The 25,829-nt window shown below is 37.7% G+C and overlaps 1 long non-coding RNA gene across 1 annotated transcript; it reads left to right on the top strand.

Moving 5' to 3' along the window:
- The first annotated feature begins 4,071 nt into the window (after positions 1 to 4,071).
- On the top strand, positions 4,072 to 25,629 carry LOC128636600 (uncharacterized). Its single transcript, XR_008398709.1, has 3 exons — positions 4,072 to 4,166; positions 8,014 to 8,168; positions 25,518 to 25,629. It is a non-coding gene; the product is annotated as an uncharacterized LOC128636600 (long non-coding RNA).
- The last annotated feature ends 200 nt before the right edge of the window (positions 25,630 to 25,829 follow it).

Genomic DNA, 25,829 nt, shown 5'->3' with positions numbered 1-25,829 from the left:
TAATGCTTTTAAATGTAATATTCGAATTATGCAATATTCGAATTCGAAAAATTCGAATTTATATTCGAATTCGAAAAATTAGAATTTATTTTCGAATTCGAAAAATTCGAAATTCGAATGTAGACATTCGATATAATTATAAACATTTGAATTCGAAAGTGACATTCAAAAACTGTAAATAAAATTCGATTTTCGAATTTTTAAGAATATTCGTTCTTATCGACATTCGAATTTAGGTAATAACATTCGTTCTACATTCGAAATTCGAAAATTTGCACATTCGCCCATCCCTATTCTGTACAAGTAACGGATACATTTGCCTCCTATGTCACTAATAAGGAATACACAACATCACAATTAGTGATGTCGCGAACTGTTCGCCGGAGAACAGTTCCCGGTGATCTTAGCTTGTTCGCGTTCGCCGCGGCGGGCGAACATATGCGATGTTCGATCCGCCCCCTATTCGTCATCATTGAGGAAACTTTGACCCTGTATCTCACAGTCTGCAGACACATTTGAGCCAATCAGCAGCAGACACTCCCTCCCAGACCCTCCCAGCTCCTGGGCAGCAGACATTTTAGATTCATTACGATCCTGCATTCTTAGTGAGAGGAGGTTTAGTGCTGCTGCTGTTGATTTTATAGGGAAATAGATAGCTAGGCTAGTGTATTCAGTGTCCACTACAGTTCTGAAGGACTCATCTAATCTCTGCTGTAAGGAAAGCACCCCAAAAAGCCCTTTTTAGGGCTAGAACTTCAGCCAAAAAAGCCCTTTTAGTCTTTATTATTATTATTATTATTTTATTGCATTTGCCTGCCTGTCAGCCTGTGTGTAAGGCTCACAGCATATACTGTGATTAATTGCTCTGTGCCACCACTGATATCTGGTTAACATTAGTGTAAATTTAAAAAAAAAAAAAACTTTTACATCATTTTGCTAGTGTAATCTAATTTCATTTTCCATCAGGCCTGTGTGTCAGGCCCACATCATATACTGCGATTAATAGCTCTGTTTTCCACCACTTATATCTGGTGTAACATTAGTGTAAATTAAAAAAAAAAAAACTTTTACATCAGTCTGCTATTGTTATTTAATTTTAGTTGCCAGGCCAGCGTGCCACTAGTGCCAGCCTGTGTAAGGGCCTAAGGGAACATTAGTGTAAATTAAAAAAAAAAACCTTTTACATCAGTCTGCTATTGTTATTTACTTTTAGTTGCCAGGCCAGTGTGCCACTATTGCCAGCCTGTGTAAGGGCATATTGCATCTTTTGATCTATGTTATTCGTACCTATCAAATGTATATTGCATCTTTTGATCCATGTAATTCATATCTATCAAATGTATATTGCATCTATTGATCTATGTTATTCGTACCTATCAAATGTATATTGCATCTTTTGATCCATGTAATTCATATCTATCAAATGTATATTGCATCTATTGATCTATGTAATCTATGGATCTATCTATCAAATCTATCAATCTCGTGGCCGGACTGTTTTGTGACAGGAACTTGTGTTTCGGCCAAATTTGAAGTAGGAGGACAGACATGGGGGCCTAGTTATCAAAATGTCTACTTGAAATCCGCCGGAAATCCGCGTCGTACACGTCGCGAACTGGCTTCGCCTCAGTTATCAAAGTGTCTAAATCGGACGAAGTTGATTTTTGTGACGTAACATACGATTCGGCGCTTTCAATTCGACACAGATCGGTTTGAGTCGAAAACCTCTGGAAAAGTTGCGGATTCCAATGCTTTCGCCCTGCTCTTCGACACAATTAGAAGCTTTCTGATAGTTATCAAAAAGTCTTATCCGACGCAGCGTACCTCATTTTCAATCCGCCGCCTCAGAGGTCGCGGATCCTATAGTAGTCAATGGGAGTCTGGTAGCTGCTCGAGTCGATCATGTCACCTAATAAAACTCTATGGAAAACAATTTTTTTTTTTTTTTTCCACTTCTTACAGTTTAGGGAACTGAAAAACACATGCACACAAAGGATAGGAAAAGAATGAAAAACAATGCACAGCAAATGTTATAATTTTGAAAATGAAAAACACATGCACACAAAGGATAGGAAAAGAATGAAAAACAATGCACAGCAAATGTTATAATTTTGAAAATGAAAAACACATGCACACAAAGGATAGGAAAAGAATGAAAAACAATGCACTGCAAATGTTATAAATTTTTATATTGTAGCTATATTAGGGTTTATTTTAAAAGTAAGTATTTAGTTTTAAATAGGATTCATTTAGTTCATAATAGAAATATTATTTAGATTTATTTAATTAATATTTAAGTTAGGGGGGTGTTAGGGTTAGTGTTAGACTTAGGTTTAGGGGTTAATAAATTTATTACAGTGGCGGTGGTGTAGTGGGGGGCAGGATAGGGGTTAATAGGTATAATTTAGGTGGCAGCGGTGTCCGGGAGTGGCGGTTTAGGGGTTAATACATTTATCAGAGTTGCGGCAGGGTCTAGGAGCGGCGGTTTAGGGGTTAATACATTTATCAGAGTTGCGGCAGGGTCTAGGAGCGGCGGTTTAGTTTAGGGTTTAATAAATTCATTTAGTTGCGGGGGGCTTCCGGGGGCGCCGGTATAGGGGGTAGAACAGTGTAGTTAGTGTGAGTGCTTAGTGCCAGGCTAGCAATAAAGCTGGGAAAAAGCCGAAGAGCAGCGAGATCAAATGAGTGATAACTCTCACAGTCCGCTGCTCATCGCCCCGCAGCTTTTTGACAGCTTTATTTGATAACTTAAGCGAAATTTTTCAGGTTCACGGCGGCGATGTGAGGCGAGCTTAGGCAGCGTATTGGGCCGGCGAAGGCAGGAAAGTTGACACGTTGATAACTACCCTCCAATATGTGCTATGTATTTTTAAATAGATATTCCTATATATCTGTTTGTATCTATACCTACATATAATCATATATATATATATATATACAGTATGTATACACATATATATATTACCAAAAATCTATTAAATAAATGTAGAAATATATATTTAAGAATTAAAATATACTTCTATGTGAAGAACATTGGAATGTGAAGTATTCATATTTCATGTCTGATTGAGCACACTTGGTTCAACATGATCGGGTTAGTGTGAGTATGGGTTTTAGTTAGTCCCCCCCCCCAGTTTTTGCACTCCATTGAACTCTATGGGAGAATACGTTAACGCATTTGCAATATTCAAAGTTCTACTTTTTGCGTGCGTCGGGTTAGTGCTTGTGCGCAATCTTTTTACTTTCAACATATAATACGAGTGCAACCCTACTCACAAAAATAGTTTTTAGTAAAAGTTATAACAGTTTTAGTGTTAACATTTTACTCTGCACGTGGATTTGAATCATAGCTGGATAGTCTCATTTTTAATGGTGCTGCTGCTCAGAGTGCCAATGGGGCTTGTATCATGTCAGCAATAAACAAATTTAGGGGTGGATTTATGAAGCAGCGGTAGCTGCTTCCGACCCACTCTGCTTCAGTTAAGAAGCAGCGGTCCTAAGACTGCTCCTTAACTCTTCCGTCACCTCTGAGGAGGCGGACAGCAATCAGTCCGAATACGATTGGGTAGATTGACACCCCTTGCTAGCAGCCGATTGGCTGCAAATCTGCACTCTGAGCAAGTGCTATGTTTAAAATGATGGTGCACGGAGCATACTAAAATACACTTTAGAAATAGCTACTGTATAGCTTTATAGCGTATAATAGAAACATTTTTGCTAATACATGTATATTGCAAAAATACTTCTATTAAAAACTGAAATGACGCATGTGCATTCCAGTTTTGGCAGGAATGTATTTTTATGGCTTCTCAGATATGGATCTGTAGACCCTTTGTGCTTAGAAGCTGACCATAACAGGAGTAATTATTTCCTCAATAAAACACTGAAATAGGTGTTTACATGCAAAAAATATGAGCTACAAAAAATGGTTAGGTTATTATGGAGTTAAATAGCATTATGTATTAATGTTTGACATAAATGTTAATCAAATAAGCATTACTTATGTAAACGCCCAGTGTATTAAAAAGAGCTTCACTTGTCACTTGATCCCAGATCGCATGAGTATAACCACACTGAACAGCACAAGCCTATCAAGCATTCAGGCACCATGAAAACCATCAGCTGTCTTTTTCTCTTCCTCTTTTGTGTTGGGACATTCGGATCTCGTATGTATCAGAAGATTTCCTGTCTCATTGTATCTTTAGGAAACTGTGTAGCTGATATAAATGATGAAAGATTAGAGATTACACAATTACAATTACTCCCATTTACAAAAATCCCATTTTAAAAAATAATCATTTCAGAAGTTATGAAGCAGCGGTCTTAAGACTGCTGCTCCATTAGCTGTCCGGATACGATCGGGTTGATTGACACCCCCTGCTAGCAGCTGCGAATCTCCAGGGGACAATATGGCACCAGCATGATACGCTACATCGTATCATGTCTGCTCGCACTATAATAAATTGACCCCATTATCTCAAAGATTTTGTATTTTATAATTATATTGTTTTAGACAGTATGTTTTACCAGTTTGTGTGCTTATACAATGCAAATCAGGCGTTATTTCTGATATAATGGCCTATATTTAACAAAGGTCTTGCGGACCTGATCCGACAGTGCGGATCAGGTCTGCAAGACCTCGCTGAATGCGGAGAGCAATACTCTCTCCGTATTCAGCATTGCACCAGCAGCTCACAAGACCTGCTGGTGCAACGCCGCCCCCTGCAGACTCGCGGCCAATCGGCCACCAGCAGGGGGGTGTCAATCAACCCGATCGTACTCGATCGGGTTGATTTCCGGCGATGTCTGTCCGCCTGGTCAGAAGAGCTTGTTAAATAGAGGCCATTGACTTATAATGGGAAAAAATGCAATTGTAACAAAAATAACTAAAAAAAATAATAAACTAATCAAGTTTGACTATAGGGGCAATAGGTGATTGTATTATTTGTGTACTAAATGGTAAAATGTTTCTTAAGATATGTGTTTTATCCAAAATGTAGAATTTCTTTTATAGACACGCTGCTTAGTTTTCTGAGGATTTTTGTAATGGCTGTAACTGTTATGAACCATAAAAACTATTGCTGAAATCGCAGAAAGAATAATAAATAAGAAAATCCACCTTATAATGTAAAAAACATCTTCCATTCTATATAATTTTACTAAACAATGATTTGTAAGATATATATATTTTACCTAAAGTACTGAAATTTAAGTATAAAGCTTTTAATCTTCAGGCACTAAAAAGGATGTTCCTTTGTTTAAATTAGATTTTTTTTTTCACATTTGAGCCACAAGTATGTCGCTATTGACCATAAGCAATGGATACTGCAGTATCCATTCTGTACAAATACAAATTTCTGTACAAATTTCAATGTGAAATGAAACAGCTTAAAGTTTAAGGGGTAGAAAGCTCAGAATTTAATTGTTCGTGGATGCATTTCAATTTTAGATAGAAACATTTTTACAATATACTTTCATTAGAAAAAAATCTCCTAGTAAAATGCAGAAGTTTCAGTGTCATACACACACATACTATGGGCCTGATATTTAAAACCTTGCCGCTCAGGTGAGATATTCTAAGAAGTCTTGTCAGTACGGCAAACATTTAGGGGACGAATTATCATTGTGCGAGAGGACATGATCCTATATTGCAGATCATGTCTGCTGCACATCGATAAATGCCAACAGCATACGCTCTCATCATTTATCATTTATCATTTACCAATCGGCCGCTAGCAGGGGGTGTCAACCAATCGGGTTGATTTCCGGTGATGTCTGTTCGCCGCCGCAGAGCAGGTGGACAGGTTATGGAGCAGCGGTCTTTAGACCACTGCTTCATAACTTGTGTTTCCGGCGAGCCTGAAGGCTCGCCAGAAATCCAGGACATCATGCTCCATACGGTGCTTGATAAATATGCCCCTTAGAAACACAAATTTGAATTTGAGACATGTTTGTGTTGCTATGTAGTGTTCTTTATGTGAAACAGAGACTACATAACAATACAAGGTTTTAAAAAAATCCCACAGATTTAGCGTGATTTCTCTCCATACCACTGAGGTTTTTAATAGCTCTATGTTTAATTAGAGTATCAGGATTCAAACACCATGCTTGCTCAGAAAACTGGCAGTGGTGTGTGTCAGTAAAGACTTAATTTATATGGTACAAGCCACTGCTGACTAAGAATGTGTGCTGTTTGTATCTCGATCCTCTAGTTACACGTAGCATATGTGTGTATGACACTGAAACAGTAATAAATGTCACTAGAGGCATTTTGCTTATGGAAGTATATTGTAAATTGCATCCATGTACATTTCACTGTTGGCTTTCTATCCATCTAATATTGTATATGGAACAAATGTTTTAGCACTTTTTTGCACTTCTGTAAGTATGATAGAACACTCATGGCACTGGGATTGTGGATGGGATCTCTATAAGCCATGTCAATGTGAGTACCTAATTTTGGGGTTAGTGTTAATGTTTTTATTTTTGGGGGGTGTTTTTTTTTTAGATTAGGACATTTTTTTTTTTAATGGCCACTTAAGGGCAATTCACATACGAATGCCCCTTTAGGGGCAATGGGTAGATTAGTTTCTTTTAGAGTTAGGTCTTTTTTATTTTGGAGGGTTGAGTGAGTAGGGGGTTTTACTGTTAGGGGGTCATTTTTTTTTTTAATGTAAAGGAGCTGATTTCGCAATGCCCTACAAAAGCCCCTTTAAGGGCTGTTGGTAGTTTATTGTTAGATTAGGGGTGTTTTTATTTTGAGGTGACTTTTTTGTTTTTATAGGGGTATTAAATTAGGTTTAATTTTTTTATTTTGGATAATTTTGTTTATTATTTTTTGTAAACTTAGATTTTTTTATTTTTCAGGTTTTTTTGTAAGCTTAGTTTTTGTATAGTGTTGAGTATTTGCAACGTGGGTGTTTGGCAGTTTAGGGGTTAATTGGTTTAGTTTAGTATTTTTGATGTGGGTGCAGCGGATTAGGGATTAATAATTTTATTTAGGTGGCAGAATAGGGGATAATAGGTATATTGTAGTGTTGGCGATGTAAGTGGGCGATGAATTAGGGTTTAATAGGTTTATTTAGTGTTGGCGATGCGGGTGGGCGGCGAATTAGGGGTTAATAGGTTTATTTAGTGTTGGCGATGTCGGGGGACGGAGGTTTAGGGTTTAATAACTTTATTTAGTGTTTGTGATGTCGGTGGTGGCGGATTAGGGGTATTTAGACTAGGGGTTTATGTTAGGGTGTTAGGTTTATAATAATCAAAGTTGGGTAGAACTTAAAGGGATATTCCAGCCAAAATTGAAAACAAAATGGGTGCATTTCAGTATTGAACAGAAGCAATTTTGTAATATACATGCATTAGCAAAAATACTTCTAATAAAAGCTATAGCTGTTTCAAAAGTGTATTTAAGTATGCACCGTGCACCAGCATTTTTAACACAGCACTAGATCAGAGAGCCTTAGGTGCTTGTACCATCTGGTAATGACTCAATTTGTTAATTGCTGACATGATACACGCCCCAGTGATTATCTCAGCAGTTACATTATTTAAAATGTGGGTGCAGTGACAATATCTAGCTATGCTTCACATGCACGTGCAGAGAAAAATGTTAACACTAAAATAGTGATAACTTTTACTAGAAGTATTTTTGCTAATACATGTATATTGCAAATGTGTTTCTATTCAAAGATGTAATTCATCTATGTGCATTTAAATTTTGACTGGAATGTCCCTTTAAGCTCAATTGGACTTGTGTTGTTGTTAAACCTCATCTACAATGTTAACTATGATAACTACCAGCCATGATTATCCACAAAATGTAGAAAAAAAAAAGTTTTGTTATCTGCTTTTATACATATGCTCTGCCCCTTAGCAAAAACTAAAACTCATCTTGTAAACAAAGAAGCTGTTTGTCTTAAGTAAATTATATTCTTAATACCATATTTTTTATTATGGCTTCACTTGATATAACATAATTGATTATGTTTGATGTTTTCTAATGTATTTTAGAAGAAAAGGTGGGTTCCTGCCCCCCAATTGAACCTGGATCCTTTGGCATTTGTGCTTTTACGTGTCACCAGGACAGCAACTGTTTAGGACGTTTGAAATGTTGCCGAACCCCTTGTGGTGGAACATCCTGCCGAGAACCTATATTTTACTAAAAGGTAATAAACTATATATGTATTAACTTATTGTGAAGCTCTGTAGCGTCTTCTATGGTGCGTTACCACCTAGGAGCAGTCTCTTTTAGCCCAAATGTGATTTTCACAGAGGGGAATTTTCCTAAATTATATCAGTTCAATCTGATTTTGCCTAGCAAGGTCAATCCAGCCCCGAAATACCAGGCAATCCTCCTCTGAACAAGGATCATAGCAACCCCAGATGATAAATGCAGGTGTTTTTATGTTTTTGTATGTGTAAATAAGTATGTGCACACATAAATATATACAGTATATGTATGTATATATATATATATATATATATATATATATATATATATATATATATACTGTATATATATATTGTACATACACAAACACACACATTTGAGCACTTCCCTGTCAAATACCCTGAAGCATGCAATATCATTTTTATTTATCTTAAATATCTTTTAATAATCTAGAAATATTTGAAATTCCTTTATTCTTTACTTAGAAGAATATGTTCTTTTAAAAAATAAAAAATAAAATATTTACATACATGTATATACAATATCTATCTATCTGTCTATATATATGTATATATATTTATTTACAGTCATGGCGAAAAATATTGGCGCCACAGCATTACTAGACATTCTCATGTTTATTTAATTTGTTCGTATTGGTATGACACAAAAAGTGGAGAAAATAAGCCAAATCTGACACATTCCATGCAAAACTCCAAAAATGGACTGAACAAAATTATTGACACCCTCAATTTAATATTTGGGGGCCAATTTATCAAGGGCCAGTTGCTAGCGGCTGATTGGCTGCACATCTGCAGGGGGCGGCATTGCACAAACAGTTCACCAGAACTGCTTGTGCAATGTTAAATGCCGACAGCTTATGAGTTTCTTACACCTCTCTACTAGAATTTTGGACCACTCTTCTTTCACCAACTGCTCCAGGTCTCTCAGATTGGAAGGGTTTCTTTTCCCAACTGCTGTTTTGAGATCTCTCCACGGGTGATCTATGGGATTGAGATCTGGACTCATTGCTGGCAAATTCAGGATTCTCCAGTGCTTTGTCTTAAACCATTTCTGGGTGTTTTTTGACTTGTGCTTTGGGTTATTGTCCTGCTGTAAGACCCATGATGGAAACAACTTTCTGACACTGGGCCCTACATTGCACCACAGACTTATTTGGTAGTCTTCAGATTTCATAATGCCATACAAACAGTTAAGACATCCAGTGCCTGAAGCAGCAAAGCAACCCCAAAACATGAATGAACCTCCACCATGTTTGACTGTAGGGACTGTATTCTTTTCTTTAAAAGTCTCATTTTTTTCTGAAAAAGTAGAATGATGGGCTTTGCCAAAAAGTTGCCATTTTGTTTTGTCTGTCCACAGCACATTCTCCCAAAAGGATTTTGGCTTCCTCAGGTAAGGTTTGGCAAACTCCAATCTGGCTTTTTTATGTTTCTGCGTCAACAGTGGGGTCCTCCTGGGTCTTCTACCATAATGTCCCTTTTTTATTCAGAGGGTGACGTAAAGTGCAAGCTGACATATTTGTAATCTGTGCCTGAAGGTCAGCTTGAATTTGTCTGGAAGTTAATCAAGGTTCTTTATCCACCATTCGAACAATCCTACATTGCAAGCTTTGAACAATCTTTCTCTTCCACGTCCAAGGAGATTACTGTGCCATGGGCTTTATATTTCTTGACAATGTTGTGCACAGTGGATACAGGATCATTAAGACCTTGATGTTGTCCATGCTTTTCCATAATTTTTGTTCTCAAATCCTCAGGCAATTCTTTGCTGCTCTTTCTCTTCTCCATGCTCAGTGTGGCACACAGAGACACACAACAGAAGTTTGAGTACATTTTTTGCCATTTTAACTGATTGTCGGTGAGATTTCTATATTGTCAGCACCTGTTAATTGATACAGGTGAGTTTAATTACAAATTACAATTTTGAGATGGTGGCAATAATTTTGTCCAGTCCATTTTTGGAGTTTTGCGTGGAATGTGTCAGGTTTGGCTTTTTTTTCTCCACTTTTTTGTGTCATACCAATACAAACAAAATAAATAAATGTGAGACTGCCTAAACATTTGTAATTGCAACAATTTTCTGGGCAAAGTGGTGCATTATCTGACAGAAATGCAGGGTGCCAATATTTTTGGCCATGACTGTATATATACAGTATATATATATATATATATATATATATATATATATATATATATATATATATATATATAGAGAGATAGATAGATAGATAGATAGATAGATAGATAGATATAAAGAGCAATCCAGTAACAGCACTATTTTATCTTCAATAAAAAGTTATTTTTTTATGATGATATGGGATACAGGATAAAATAGAAAGCAGCTACTTTTTGGCTTGTTCAGCCCTTAATCATGCTATAGTGCTAAGGTATCAGCTTCCTTAAATAGCACCTGTGTGTCTACAATTAAAGGAACATTATACTTGGCATTTCATCAATACATTTAGGGCCAGATTACAAGTGACGTAATATATTAGCGTTACACTATGCAATACCAGCGCATTACAAATTGACAGCTTGTGTTTGCATTCCTGGGATGCATTGAGCTTACAAGACCGTGCGTCCATAGGCTCCAATGGGAGCCTCATTCTGATGCCATTAGAGACAGTATAAGAACCTTGTGCAGCGAAGGGGTAAGTAGAGCAACGATTGCAGCAAATTTTTAAAATATATATGTATATGATTGTATGCATATATCTTTATGTGTTAATATGTGTATATAATAAAATAACAAAGACCCACAAAATAAAAAAATGTCCTACCCTATTCTAAATTACAAAAGTTCAAAGCTCTTTTACCTTACCAGCCCTTACAAGGGCCCTCTGTGAGGCATGCCCCAAAGAATTCAGCTCTTTTGCCTGTAAAAAAAACCCATACAATTAAGGTAGGAAAATTATGATTGGCTGATGGAATCAGCCAATCAGAATCAAGTTCAATCCGATTGGCTGATTCAATCAGCCAATCAGATTGAGCTCGTATTCTATTGGCTGTTCCGATCAGCCAATAGAATGCGAGCTGAATCTGATTGGCTGATCGGATCAGCCAATCGGATTGAACTTGATTCTGATTGGCTGATTCCATCAGCCAATCAGAATTTTCCTACCTTAATTCCGATTGGCTGATAGAATCCTATCAGCCAATCGGAATTCAAGGGACGCCATCTTGGATGACGTCCCTTAAAGGAACCGTCATTCGTCGGAAAGTCGACGGAAGAAGAAGATGGGTCCGCGGTGGAGGTCTTCAAGATGGAGCCGGTCCTCATCGGATGAAGATAGAAGATGCCGCTTGGAAGAAGATGGTTGCCGGTCCGGATCTACTCTTCTTCCCGGATAGGATGAAGACTTTGGACCCTCTTCTGGACTTCTTCAGCCGTCGGATGATGGATGTCTAGCCCCCGCTTGGGCTTGGATGAAGATTTCAGAGCCTGGAACGATCGGTGATACCTGGCATGGTGAAGACAAGGTAGGAAGATCTTCAGGGGCTTAGTGTTAGGTTTATTTAAGGGGGGTTTGGTTTAGATTAGGGGTATGTAGGTGGTGGGTTGTAATGTTGGGGGGTATTGTATGTTTTTTTTTACAGGCAAAAGAGCTGAATTTTTTGGGGCATGCCCCACAAAGGGCCCTTTTAAGGGCTGGTAAGGTAAAAGAGCTTTGAACTTTTGTAATTTAGAATAGGGTAGGGCATTTTTTTATTTTGGGGGTCTTTGTTATTTTATTATGGGGCTTAGAGTAGGTGTAATTAGTTTAAAATTGTTGTAATATTTTTCTAATGTTTGTAAATATTTTTTTATTTTTTGTAACTTAGTTCTTTTTTATTTTTTGTACTTTAGTTAGTTTATTTAATTGTATTTATTTGTAGATATTGTATTTAATTAATTTATTGATAGTGTAGTGTTAGGTTTAATTGTAACTTAGGTTAGGATTTATTTTACAGGTAATTTTGTAATTATTTTAACTTGGTAGCTATTAAATAGCTATTGTACCTGGTTAAAATAATTACGAAGTTGCCTGTAAAATAAATATTAATCCTAAAATAGCTAAGATATAATTATAATTTATATTGTAGCTATATTAGGATTTATTTTACAGGTAGGTATTTAGATTTAAATAGGAATAATTTATTTAATAAGACTTAATTTATTTTGTTAGATAAAAATTATATTTAACTTAGGGGGGTGTTAGTGTTAGGGATAGAATTAGCTTAAGGGGTTAAACAATTTATTAGAGTAGCGGTGAGCTCCGATCGGCAGATTAGGGGTTAATACTTGAAGTTATCTGTCGGCGATGTTAGGGAGGGCAGATTAGGGGTTAATACTATTTATTATAGGGTTATTGAGGCGGGAGTGAGGCGGATTAGGGGTTAATACATTTATTATACTAGCGGTGAGCTCCGGTCGGCAGATTAGGGGTTAATAATTGTAGGTAGCTGGTGGCGACGTTGTGGGGGCAGATTAGGGGTTAATAAATATAATATAGGGGTCGGCGGTGTTAGGGGCAGCAGATTAGGGGTACATAGGGATAACGTAGTTGGTGGCGGTATACGGAGCGGCAGATTAGGGGTTAAAAAATTTAAATATAGTGGCGGCGATGTGGGGGGACCTCAGTTTAGGGGTACATAGGTAGTTTATGGGTGTTAGTGTACTTTAGAGCACAGTAGTTAAGAGCTTTATGAACCGGCGTTAGTCCAGAAAGCTCTTAACTACTGACTTTTTTCTGCGGCTGGAGTTTTGTCGTTAGAGTTCTAACGCTCACTTCAGACACAACACTAAATACCAGCGTTAGAAAGATCCCATTGAAAAGATATGATACGCAATTGACGTAAGGGGATCTGCGGTATGGAAAAGTCGCGGCTGAAAAGTGAGCGTTAGACCCTTTAATGACTGGCTCCAAATACCAGAGGGCGGTAAAAACCAGTGTTAGGAGCCTCTAACGCTGGTTTTTACGGCTACCGCCCAACTCTAGATTTAGAGTTCTGCGGCCAAAGGTGTGCGTTATCTACGCGTGCTTTTTTCCCCCGCACCTTTTAAATACCGCTGGTATTTAGAGTTCACAGAATGGCTGGGTTTTCAATGCGTTAGGCTCCAAAAAGGGAGCGTAGAGCATAATTTAACGCCACTGCAACTCTAGATACCAGCGGTGCTTACGGACACGGACAGCTTCAAAAACGTGCACGATTCCCCCATAGAAAACAATGGGGCCATTTGAGCTGAAAAAAAAAACCTAACACCTGCAAAAAAGCAGCGTTCAGCTCCAAACGCAGCCCCATTGTTTTCTATGGGGAAACACTTCCTACGTCTGCACCTAACACCCTAACATGAACCCCGAGTCTAAACACCCCTAACCTTATACTTATTAACCCCTAATCTGCCGCCCCTGCTATCGCTGACACCTGCATATTTTTTTTAACCCCTAATCTGCCGCTCCTTAAACCGCCGCTACCTACATTATCCCTATGTACCCCTAATCTGCTGCCCCTAACACCGCCGACCCCTATATTATATTTATTAACCCCTAATCTGCCCCCCTCAACGTCGCCTCCACCTGCCTACACTTTTTAACCCCTAATCTGCCGAGCGGACCGCACCGCTACTATAATAAAGTTATTAACCCCCTAATCCGCCTCACTCCCGCCTCAATAACCCTATAATAAATAGTATTAACCCCTAATCTGCCCTCCCTAACATCGCCGACACCTAACTTCAATTATTAACCCCTAATCTGCCGACCGAATCTACTGTAATAAATGGATTAACCCCTAAAGCTAAATCTATCCCTAACCCTAACACCCCCCTAAGTTAAATATAATTTAAATCTAACGAAATAAATTAACTCTTATTAAATAAATTATTCCTATTTAAAGCTAAATACTTACCTGTAAAATAAACCCTAATATAGCTACAATATAATTTATAATTATAGTATAGCTATTTTAGGATTTATATTTATTTTACAGGTAACTTTGTATTTATTTTAACCAGGTACAATAGCTATTAAATAGTTAAGAACTATTTAATAGCTAAAATAGTTAAAATAATTACAAAATTACCTGTAAAATAAATCCTAACCTAAGTTACAATTAAACCTAACACTACACTATCAATAAATTAATTAAATAAAATGCCTACAATTATCTACAATTAAACCTAACACTACACTATCAATAAATTAATTAAATACAATATCTACAAATAAATACAATTAAATAAACTAACTAAAGTACAAAAAATAAAAAAGAACTAAGTTACAAAAAATAAAAAAAATATTTACAAACATTAGAAAAATATTACAACAATTTTAAACTAATTGCACCTACTCTAAGCCCCCTAATAAAATAACAAAGACCCCCAAAATAAAAAAATGCCCTACCCTATTCTAAATTACAAAAGTTCAAAGCTCTTTTACCTTACCAGCCCTTAAAAGGGCCCTTTGTGGGGCATGCCCCAAAAAATTCAGCTCTTTTGCCTGTAAAAAAAACATACAATACCCCCCCCAACATTACAACCCACCACCCACATACCCCTAATCTAACCCAAACCCCCCTTAAATAAACCTAACACTAAGCCCCTGAAGATCTTCCTACCTTGTCTTCACCATGCCAGGTATCACCGATCGTTCCAGGCTCCGAAATCTTCATCCAAGCCCAAGCGGGGGCTAGACATCCATCATCCGACGGCTGAAGAAGTCCAGAAGAGGGTCCAAAGTCTTCATCCTATCCGGGAAGAAGAGTAGATCCGGACCGGCAACCATCTTCTTCCAAGCGGCATCTTCTATCTTCATCCGATGAGGACCGGCTCCATCTTGAAGACCTCCACCGCAGACCCATCTTCTTCTTCCGACGACTTCCCGACGAATGACGGTTCCTTTAAGGGACGTCATCCAAGATGGCGTCCCTTGAATTCCGATTGGCTGATAGGATTCTATCAGCCAATCAGAATTAAGGTAGGAAAATTCTGATTGGCTGATGGAATTCAGCCAATCAGAATCAAGTTCAATCCGATTGGCTTATTCAATCAGCCAATCAGATTGAGCTTGCATTCTATTGGCTGTTCCGATCAGCCAATAGAATGCGAGCTCTATCTGATTGGCTGATCGGATCAGCCAATCGGATTGAACTTGATTCTGATTGGCTGATTCCATCAGCCAATCAGAATTTTCATACCTTAATTCCGATTGGCTGATAGAATCCTATCAGCCAATCGGAATTCGAGGGACGCCATCTTGGATGACGTCCCTTAAAGGAACCGTTATTCGTCGGGAAGTCGTCGAAAGAAGAAGATGGGTCCGCGGTGGAGGTCTTCAAGATGGAGCCGGTCCTCATCGGATGAAGATAGAAGATGCCGCTTGGAAGAAGATGGTTTCCGGTCCGGATCTACTCTTCTTCCCGGATAGGATGAAGACTTTGGACCCTCTTCTGGACTTCTTCAGCTGTCGGATGATGGATGTCTAGCCCCCGCTTGGACTTGGATGAAGATTTCGGAGCCTGGAACGATCGGTGATACCTGGCATGGTGAAGACAAGGTAGGAAGATCTTCAGGGGCTTAGTGTTAGGTTTATTTAAGGGGGGTTAGGGTTAGATTAGGGGTATGTGGGTGGTGGGTTGTATTGTTGGGGGGGGGGGGGTATTGTATTTTTTTTTTACAGGCAAAAGAGCTGAATTCTTTGGGGCATGCCCCGCAAAGGGCCCTTTTAAGGGCTGGTAAGGTAAAAGAGCTTTGAACTTTTGTAATTTAGAATAAGGTAGGGCATTTTTTTATTTTGGGGGTCTTTGTTATTTTATTAGGGGCTTAGAGTAGGTGTAATTAGTTTAAAATTGTTGTAATATTTTTCTAATGTTTGTAAATATTTTTTTATTTTTTGTAACTTAGTTCTTTTTTATTTTTTGTACTTTAGTTAGTTTATTTAATTGTATTTATTTGTAGATATTGTATTTAATTAATTTATTGATAGTGTAGTGTTAGGTTTAATTGTAGATAATTGTAGGTATTTTATTTAATTAATGTATTGATAGTGTAGTGTTAGGTTTAATTGTAACTTAGGTTAGGATTTATTTTACAGGTAATTTTGTAATTATTTTAACTAGGTAGCTATTAAATAGTTATTAACTATTTAATAGCTATTGTACCTGGTTAAAATAATTACAAAGTTTCCTGTAAGATAAATATTAATCCTAAAATAGCTAAGATATAATTATAATTTATATTGTAGCTATATTAGGATTTATTTTACAGGTAGGTATTTAGATTTAAATAGGAATAATTTATTTAATAAGACTTAATTTATTTTGTTAGATAAAAATTATATTTAACTTAGGGGGTGTTAGTGTTAGGGTTAGAATTAGCTTAAGGGGTTTAAACAATTTATTAGAGTATGCGGTGAGCTCCGATCGGCAGATTAGGGGTTAATACTTGAAGTTATCTGTCGGCGATGTTAGGGAGGGCAGATTAGGGGTTAATACTATTTATTATAGGGTTATTGAGGCGGGAGTGAGGCGGATTAGGGGTTAATACATTTATTATACTAGCGGTGAGCTCCGGTCGGCAGATTAGGGGTTAATAATTGTAGGTAGCTGGTGGCGACGTTGTGGGGGGCAGATTAGGGGTTAATAAATATAATATAGGGGTCGGCGGTGTTAGGGGCAGCAGATTAGGGGTACATAGGGATAACGTAGTTGGCGGCGGTATACAGAGCGGCAGATTAGGGGTTAAAAAATTTAAATATAGTGGCGGCGATGTGGGGGGACCTCAGTTTAGGGGTACATAGGTAGTTTATGGGTGTTAGTGTACTTTAGAGCACAGTAGTTTAGAGCTTTATGAACCGGCGTTAGTCCAGAAAGCTCTTAACTACTGACTTTTTTCTGCGGCTGGAGTTTTGTCGTTAGAGTTCTAACGCTCACTTCGAGACAACAACGCTAAATACCAGCGTTAGAAAGATCCCATTCGAAAAGATATGATACGCAATTGACGTAAGGGGATCTGCGGTATGGAAAAGTCCGCGGCTGAAAAGTGAGCGTTAGACCCTTTAATGACTGGCTCCAAATACCAGAGGGCGGTAAAAACCAGTGTTAGGAGCCTCTAACGCTGGTTTTTACGGCTACCGCCCAACTCTAGATTTAGAGTTCTGCGGCCAAAGGGGTTCGTTATCTACGCGTGCTTTTTCCCCCGCACCTTTTAAATACCGCTGGTATTTAGAGTCACAGAATGGCTAGGTTTTCAATGCGTTTAGGCTCCAAAAAGGGAGCGTAGAGCATAATTTAACGCCACTGCAACTCTAGATACCAGCGGTGCTTACGGACACGGACAGCTTCAAAAACGTGCACGATTCCCCCATAGAAAACAATGGGGCCATTTGAGCTGAAAAAAAAACCTAACACCTGCAAAAAAGCAGCGGTCAGCTCCAACGCAGCCCCATTGTTTTCTATGGGGAAAACCCTTCTCTACGGTCGTGCACCTAACACCCTAAAATGAACCCGAGGTCTAAACACCCCTAACCTATCTTAATTAACCCCTAATCTGCGTCCCCGCTATCGCTGGACACCTGCATATTTTTTTTAACCCTAATCATGCCGCTCCTTAAACCGCCGCCTACCCTACATTATCCCTATGTACCCCCTAATCTGCTGCCCTAACACCGCCGAACCCTATATTATATTTATTAACCCCTAATCTGCCCCCCTCAACGTCCGCCTCCACCTGCCTACACTTATTACCCCTAATCTGCCGAGCTGACCGCACCGCTACTATAATAAAGTTATTAACCCCCTAATCTGCCACACTCCCGCCTCAATAACCCTATAATAATAGTATTAACCCTAATCTTGCCCTCCCTAACATCGCCGGACCACCTAACTTCAATTATTAACCCCTAATCTGCCGACCGAATCTACTGTAATAAATGGATTAACCCCTAAAGCTAAATCTATCCCCTAACCCTAACACCCCCCTAAGTTAAATATAATTTTAAATCTAACGAAATAAATTAACCTTATTAAATAAATTATTCCTATTTAAAGCTAAATACTTACCTGTAAAATAAACCCTATATATAGCTACAATATAAATTATAATTATATTATAGCTATTTTAGGATTTATATTTATTTACAGGTAACTTTGTATTTTATTTAACCAGGTACAATAGCTATTAAATAGTTAAGAACTATTTAATAGCTAAAATAGTTAAAATAATTACATAAATTACCTTTTAAAATAAACTACCTAACCTAAGTTACAATTAAACCTAACACTACACTATCAATAAATTAATTAAATAAAATACCTACAATTATCTACAATTAAACCTAACACTACACTATCAATAATTTAATTAAATTCAATATCTACAAATAAATACAATTAAATAAACTAACTAAAGTACAAAAAATAAAAAGAACTAAGTTACAAAAAAATAAAAAAATATTTACAAACATTAGAAAAATATTACACACAATTTTAAACTAATTACACCTACTCTAGAGCCCCCTAATAAAATAACAAAGACCCCCAAAATAAAAAAATGCCCTACCCCTATTCTAAATTACAAAAGTTCAAAGCTCTTTTACCTTACCAGCCCTTAAAAGGGCCCTTTGCGGGGGGCATGCCCCAAAGAATTCAGCTCTCTTTTGCCTGGTAAAAAAAAACATACAATACCCCCCCCAACATTACAACCCACCACCCACAATACCCCTAATCTAACCCAACACCCCCCTTAAATAAACCTAACACTAAGCCCCTGAAGATCTTCCTACCTTGTCTTCACCATGCCAGGTTATCACCGATCGTTCCAGGCTCCAAAATCTTCATCCAAGCCCAAGCGGGGGCTAGACATCCATCATCCGACGGCTGAAGAAGTCCAGAAGAGGGTCCAAAGTCTTCATCCTATCCGGGAAGAAGAGTAGATCGACCGGTCCACCATCTTCTTCCAAGCGGCATCTTCGTATCTTCATCCAATGAGTGACCGTGCTCCTTCGTGAAGACCTCCACCGCAGACCCATCTTCTTCTTTCCGACGACTTCCCGACGAATGACCGTTCTTTTAAGGACGTCATCCAAGATGGCGTCCCTTGAATTCCGATTGGCTGATAGGATTCTATCAGCCAATTCGGAATTAATGTAGGAAAATTCTGATTGGCTGAGTGAATCATCCAATCAGAATCAATGTTCAATCCGATTGGCATTATTAAATCAGCCAATCAGATTGGAGCTTCGCATTCTATTGGCTGTTCCGATCAGCCAATAGAATGCAAGCTCTATCTGATTGGCTGATCGGATCAGCCAATCGGATTGAACTTGATTCTGATTGGCTGATTCCATCAGCCAATCAGAATTTTCCTACCTTAATTCCGATTGGCTGATAGAATCCTATCAGCCAATCGGAATTCGAGGGACGCCATCTTGGATGACGTCCCTTAAAGGAACCGTTATTCGTCGGGAAGTCGTCGGAAGAAGAAGATGGGTCCGCGGTGGAGGTCTTCAAGATGGAGCCGGTCCTCATCGGATGAAGATAGAAGATGCCGCTTGGAAGAAGATGGTTTCCGGTCCGGATCTACTCTTCTTCCCGGATAGGATGAAGACTTTGCACCCTCTTCTGGACTTCTTCAGCTGTCGGATGATGGATGTCTAGCCCCCGCTTGGGCTTGGATGAAGATTTCGGAGCCTGGAACGATCGGTGATACCTGGCATGGTGAAGACAAGGTAGGAAGATCTTCAGGGGCTTAGTGTTAGGTTTATTTAAGGGGGGTTTGGGTTAGATTAGGGGTATGTGGGTGGTGGGTTGTATTGTTGGGGGGGTATTGTATGTTTTTTTTTACAGGCAAAAGAGCTGAATTCTTTGGGGCATGCCCCGCAAAGGGCCCTTTTAAGGGCTGGTAAGGTAAAAGAGCTTTGAACTTTTGTAATTTAGAATAAGGTAGGGCATTTTTTTATTTTGGGGTTCTTTGTTATTTTATTAGGGGGCTTAGAGTAGGTGTAATTAGTTTAAAATTGTTGTAATATTTTTCTAATGTTTGTAAATATTTTTTTATTTTTTGTAACTTAGTTCTTTTTTATTTTTTGTACTTTAGTTAGTTTATTTAATTGTATTTATTTGTAGATATTGTATTTAATTAATTTATTGATAGTGTAGTGTTAGGTTTAATTGTAGATAATTGTAGGTATTTTATTTAATTAATGTATTGATAGTGTAGTGTTAGGTTTAATTGTAACTTAGGTTAGGATTTATTTTACAGGTAATTTTGTAATTATTTTAACTAGGTAGCTATTAAATAGTTATTAACTATTTAATAGCTATTGTACCTGGTTAAAATAATTACAAAGTTTCCTGTAAGATAAATATTAATCCTAAAATAGCTAAGATATAATTATAATTTATATTGTAGCTATATTAGGATTTATTTTACAGGTAGGTATTTAGATTTAATAGGAATAATTTATTTAATAAGACAATTTATTAGAGTAGCGGTGAGCTCCGATCGGCAGATTAGGGGTTAATACTTGAAGTTATCTGTCGGCGATGTTAGGGAGGGCAGATTAGGGGTTAATACTATTTATTATAGGGTTATTGAGGCGGGAGTGAGGCGGATTAGGGGTTAATACATTTATTATACTAGCGGTGAGCTCCGGTCAGCAGATTAGGGGTTAATAATTGTAGGTAGCTGGTGGCGACGTTGTGGGGGGCAGATTAGGGGTTAATAAATATAATATAGGGGTCGGCGGTGTTAGGGGCAGCAGATTAGGGGTACATAGGGATAATGTAGTTGGCGGCGGTATACGGAGCGGCAGATTAGGGGTTAAAAAATTTAAATATAGTGGCGGCGATGTGGGGGGACCTCAGTTTAGGGGTACATAGGTAGTTTATGGGTGTTAGTGTACTTTAGAGCACAGTAGTTAAGAGCTTTATGAACCGGCATTAGTCCAGAAAGCTCTTAACTACTGACTTTTTTCTGCGGCTGGAGTTTTGTCGTTAGAGTTCTAACGCTCACTTCAGACACAACGCTAAATACCAGCGTTAGAAAGATCCCATTGAAAAGATATGATACGCAATTGACGTAAGGGGATCTGCGGTATGGAAAAGTCGCGGCTGAAAAGTGAGCGTTAGACCCTTTAATGACTGGCTCCAAATACCAGAGGGCGGTAAAAACCAGTGTTAGGAGCCTCTAACGCTGGTTTTTTACGGCTACCGCCCAACTCTAGATTTAGAGTTCTGCGGCCAAAGGGGTGCGTTATCTACGCGTGCTTTTTTCCCCCGCACCTTTTAAATACCGCTGGTATTTAGAGTTCACAGAATAGCTGGGTTTTCAATGCGTTAGGCTCCAAAAAGGGAGCGTAGAGCATAATTTAACGCCACTGCAACTCTAGATACCAGCGGTGCTTACGGACACGGACAGCTTCAAAAATGTGCACGATTCCCCCATAGAAAACAATGGGGCCATTTGAGCTGAAAAAAAAAACTAACACCTGCAAAAAAGCAGCGTTCAGCTCCTAACGCAGCCCCATTGTTTTCTATGGGGAAACACTTCCTACGTCTGCACCTAACACCCTAACATGAACCCCGAGTCTAAACACCCCTAACCTTACACTTATTAACCCCTAATCTGCCGCCCCCGCTATCGCTGACACCTGCATATTTTTTTAACCCCTAATCTGCCGCTCTTTAAACCGCCGCTACCTACATTATCCCTATGTACCCCTAATCTGCTGCCCCTAACACCGCCGACCCCTATATTATATTTATTAACCCCTAATCTGCCCCCCTCAATGTCGCCTCCACCTGCCTACACTTATTAACCCCTAATCTGCCGAGCGGACCGCACCGCTACTATAATAAAGTTATTAACCCCCTAATCCGCCTCACTCCCGCCTCAATAACCCTATAATAAATAGTATTAACCCCTAATCTGCCCTCCCTAACATCGCCGACACCTAACTTCAATTATTAACCCCTAATCTGCCGACTGAATCTACTGTAATAAATGGATTAACCCCTAAAGCTAAATCTATCCCTAACCCTAACATCCCCCTAAGTTAAATATAATTTAAATCTAACGAAATAAATTAACTCTTATTAAATAAATTATTCCTATTTAAAGCTAAATACTTACCTGTAAAATAAACCCTAATATAGCTACAATATAAATTATAATTATATTATAGCTATTTTAGGATTTATATTTATTTTACAGGTAACTTTTTATTTATTTTAACCAGGTACAATAGCTATTAAATAGTTAAGAACTATTTAATAGCTAAAATAGTTAAAATAATTACAAAATTACCTGTAAAATAAATCCTAACCTAAGTTACAATTAAACCTAACACTACACTATCAATAAATTAATTAAATAAAATACCTACAATTATCTACAATTACACCTAACACTACACTATCAATAAATTAATTAAATACAATATCTACAAATAAATACAATTAAATAAACTAACTAAAGTACAAAAAATAAAAAAGAACTAAGTTACAAAAAATAAAAAAATATTTACAAACATTAGAAAAATATTACAACAATTTTAAACTAATTACACCTACTCTAAGCCCCCTAATAAAATAACAAAGACCCCCAAAATAAAAAAATGCCCTACCCTATTCTAAATTACAAAAGTTCAAAGCTCTTTTACCTTACCAGCCCTTAAAAGGGCCCTTTGCGGGGCATGCCCCAAAGAATTCAGCTCTTTTGCCTGTAAAAAAAAACATACAATACCCCCCCCAACATTACAACCCACCACCCACATACCCCTAATCTAACCCAAACCCCCCTTAAATAAACCTAACACTAAGCCCCTGAAGATCTTCCTACCTTGTCTTCACCATGCCAGGTATCACCGATCGTTCCAGGCTCCGAAATCTTCATCCAAGCCCAAGCAGGGGCTAGACATCCATCATCCGACGGCTGAAGAAGTCCAGAAGAGGGTCCAAAGTCTTCATCCTATCCGGGAAGAAGAGTAGATCTGGACCGGCAACCATCTTCTTCCAAGCGGCATCTTCTATCTTCATCTGATGAGGACCGGCTCCATCTTGAAGACCTCCACCGCAGACCCATCTTCTTCTTCCAACGACTTCCCGACGAATGACGGTTCCTTTAAGGGACGTCATCCAAGATGGCGTCCCTTGAATTCCGATTGGCTGATAGGATTCTATCAGCCAATCGGAATTAAGGTAGGAAAATTCTGATTGGCTGATGGAATCAGCCAATCAGAATCAAGTTCAATCCGATATTGATAGTGTAGTGTTAGGTTTAATTGTAGATAATTGTAGGCATTTTATTTAATTAATGTATTGATAGTGTAGTGTTAGGTTTAATTGTAACTTAGGTTAGGATTTATTTTACAGGTAATTTTGTAATTATTTTAACTAGGTAGCTATTAAATAGTTATTAACTATTTAATAGCTATTGTACCTGGTTAAAATAATTGCAAAGTTTCCTGTAAGATAAATATTAATCCTAAAATAGCTAAGATATAATTATAATTTATATTGTAGCTATATTAGGATTTATTTTACAGGTAAGTATTTAGATTTAAATAGGAATAATTTATTTAATAATACTTAATTTATTTCGTTAGATAAAAATTATATTTAACTTAGGGGGGTGTTAGTGTTAGGGTTAGAATTAGCTTAAGGGGTTTAACAATTTATTAGAGTAGCGGTGAGCTCCGATCGGCAGATTAGGGGTTAATACTTAAAGTTATCTGTCGGCGATGTAAGGGAGGGCTGATTAGGGGTTAATACTATTTATTATAGGGTTATTGAGGCGGGAGTGAGGCGGATTAGGGGTTAATACATTTATTATACTAGCGGTGAGCTCCGGTCGGCAGATTAGGGGTTAATAATTGTAGGTAGCTGGCAGCGACGTTGTGGGGGGCAGATTAGGGGTTAATAAATATAATATAGGGGTCGGCTGTGTTAGGGGCAGCAGATTAGGGGTACATAGGGATAACGTAGTTGGCGGCGGTATATACGGAGCGGCAGATTAGGGGTTAAAAAATTTAAATATAGTGGCGGCGATGTGGGGGGACCTCGGTTTAGGGGTACATAGGTAGTTTATTGGTGTTAGTGTACTTTAGAGCACAGTAGTTAAGAGCTTTATGAACCGGCGTTAGCCCAGAAAGCTCTTAACTACTGACTTTTTTCTGCGGCTGGAGTTTTGTCGTTAGAGTTCTAACACTCACTTCAGACACAACTCTAAATACCAGCGTTAGAAAGATCCCATTGAAAAGATAGGATACGCAATTGACGTAAGGGGATCTGCGGTATGGAAAAGTCACGGCTGAAAAGTGAGCGTTAGACCCTTTAATGACTGGCTCCAAATACCAGAGGGTGGTAAAAACCAGCGTTAGGAGCCTCTAACGCTGGTTTTGACGGCTACCGCCCAACTCTAAATCTAGGCCTTAGTGTCTATAAAACACTGGGAGCTGCCATGTTGTAACTTGTGTTACCTTCTCTGCTGTGGCCAATTAGGGTCAGTTATATATAGGTCACTAGAGTGTGCAGCCAATGGTTGTGCTGGATTTAACAGTGTTCTGCACTTCCATTTCTAACAGGAACTGGAAAGCTCACAATTTCAGAATGGAATTACAGGCAAAGAGGACAAAATAAATAATGAAAGTATATTGCAGAGTTGTTTTATTATATACAATTTATCATTTTATATTACCATCTCAAAGTGTTTAATGTCCCATTAAGAGGTTCTTAGACATCATAAGCAAGGGACTAAATGGTTATAAATGTAACCAGAACCACATGCTGGCAATGTAACTCTATAATAACAGCAAATTATTATATAACTTTAATATTAATGACTATTGCTGCATTGTGTTTTTCTGTGATTTGTAATTTTTCTTATGTTGATAACATAACACTTTTTAAAACTGTAGACCGCTGCTTCATAACTTCCGTTTCCGTAAAGCCTGAAGGCTCGCGTGGAAACAGGGGCATCAATCTCCATTCAGAGCTTGATAATTTGGCCCCTAAATATACAGTATGTATGTACTATACATATTTTAAATTACGTTTTTTCACATAAGAAAAAATGTTCTTTGTATTTCTAAATATTTATTTGTATACATCTGCATATATCAATACTTGTATATATTCAAATAGATATGCATAGACATATATTTTAAAAAAAATCAAACATACAGTATATAAAAATACATTTATTTTTATTTATTCATTATTAATTTAAAAATCTTCTTTTATTGTAAGCAGTAGAATTTTGGGAAGTTTCTGAAATAGAGCTGTTAGGAATATTCTTAAAAGTACCCAGATCAATCAAATAAACATATTTCTTATTTTTCCAACAGGCTGTACAGTTTAAATTCTCATTCATTGATGCAAGTGGATATAGAAGGAAAATCAACTCCAAAGAAATATAAAAAACATTTTCTGTTGGAATTAAAATATAATTATTGAAAAGATCTGTGTATTAATTCATGCATTTTCTACCACACATATTTTTTTAGATAAATAGCTATACTTTTGATATGATTTAATTTGATTTAATGAAAGCATCACATTTTAGATATTTTCCATGAAAAATTAGAAAGGAATAAACAGTAGGCAATGCAATCTATTACATTGCTGGATATGCACGCAGTTTTGCTCTGAGGGCACTT

This window comes from Bombina bombina, chromosome 1, assembly GCF_027579735.1.
Source record: "Bombina bombina isolate aBomBom1 chromosome 1, aBomBom1.pri, whole genome shotgun sequence".
NCBI classification, from domain to species: Eukaryota; Metazoa; Chordata; class Amphibia; order Anura; family Bombinatoridae; genus Bombina; species Bombina bombina.
The sequence above is the reverse complement of the archived record's forward strand: the minus strand, read 5'-3'. Positions and strand labels throughout refer to the sequence as shown.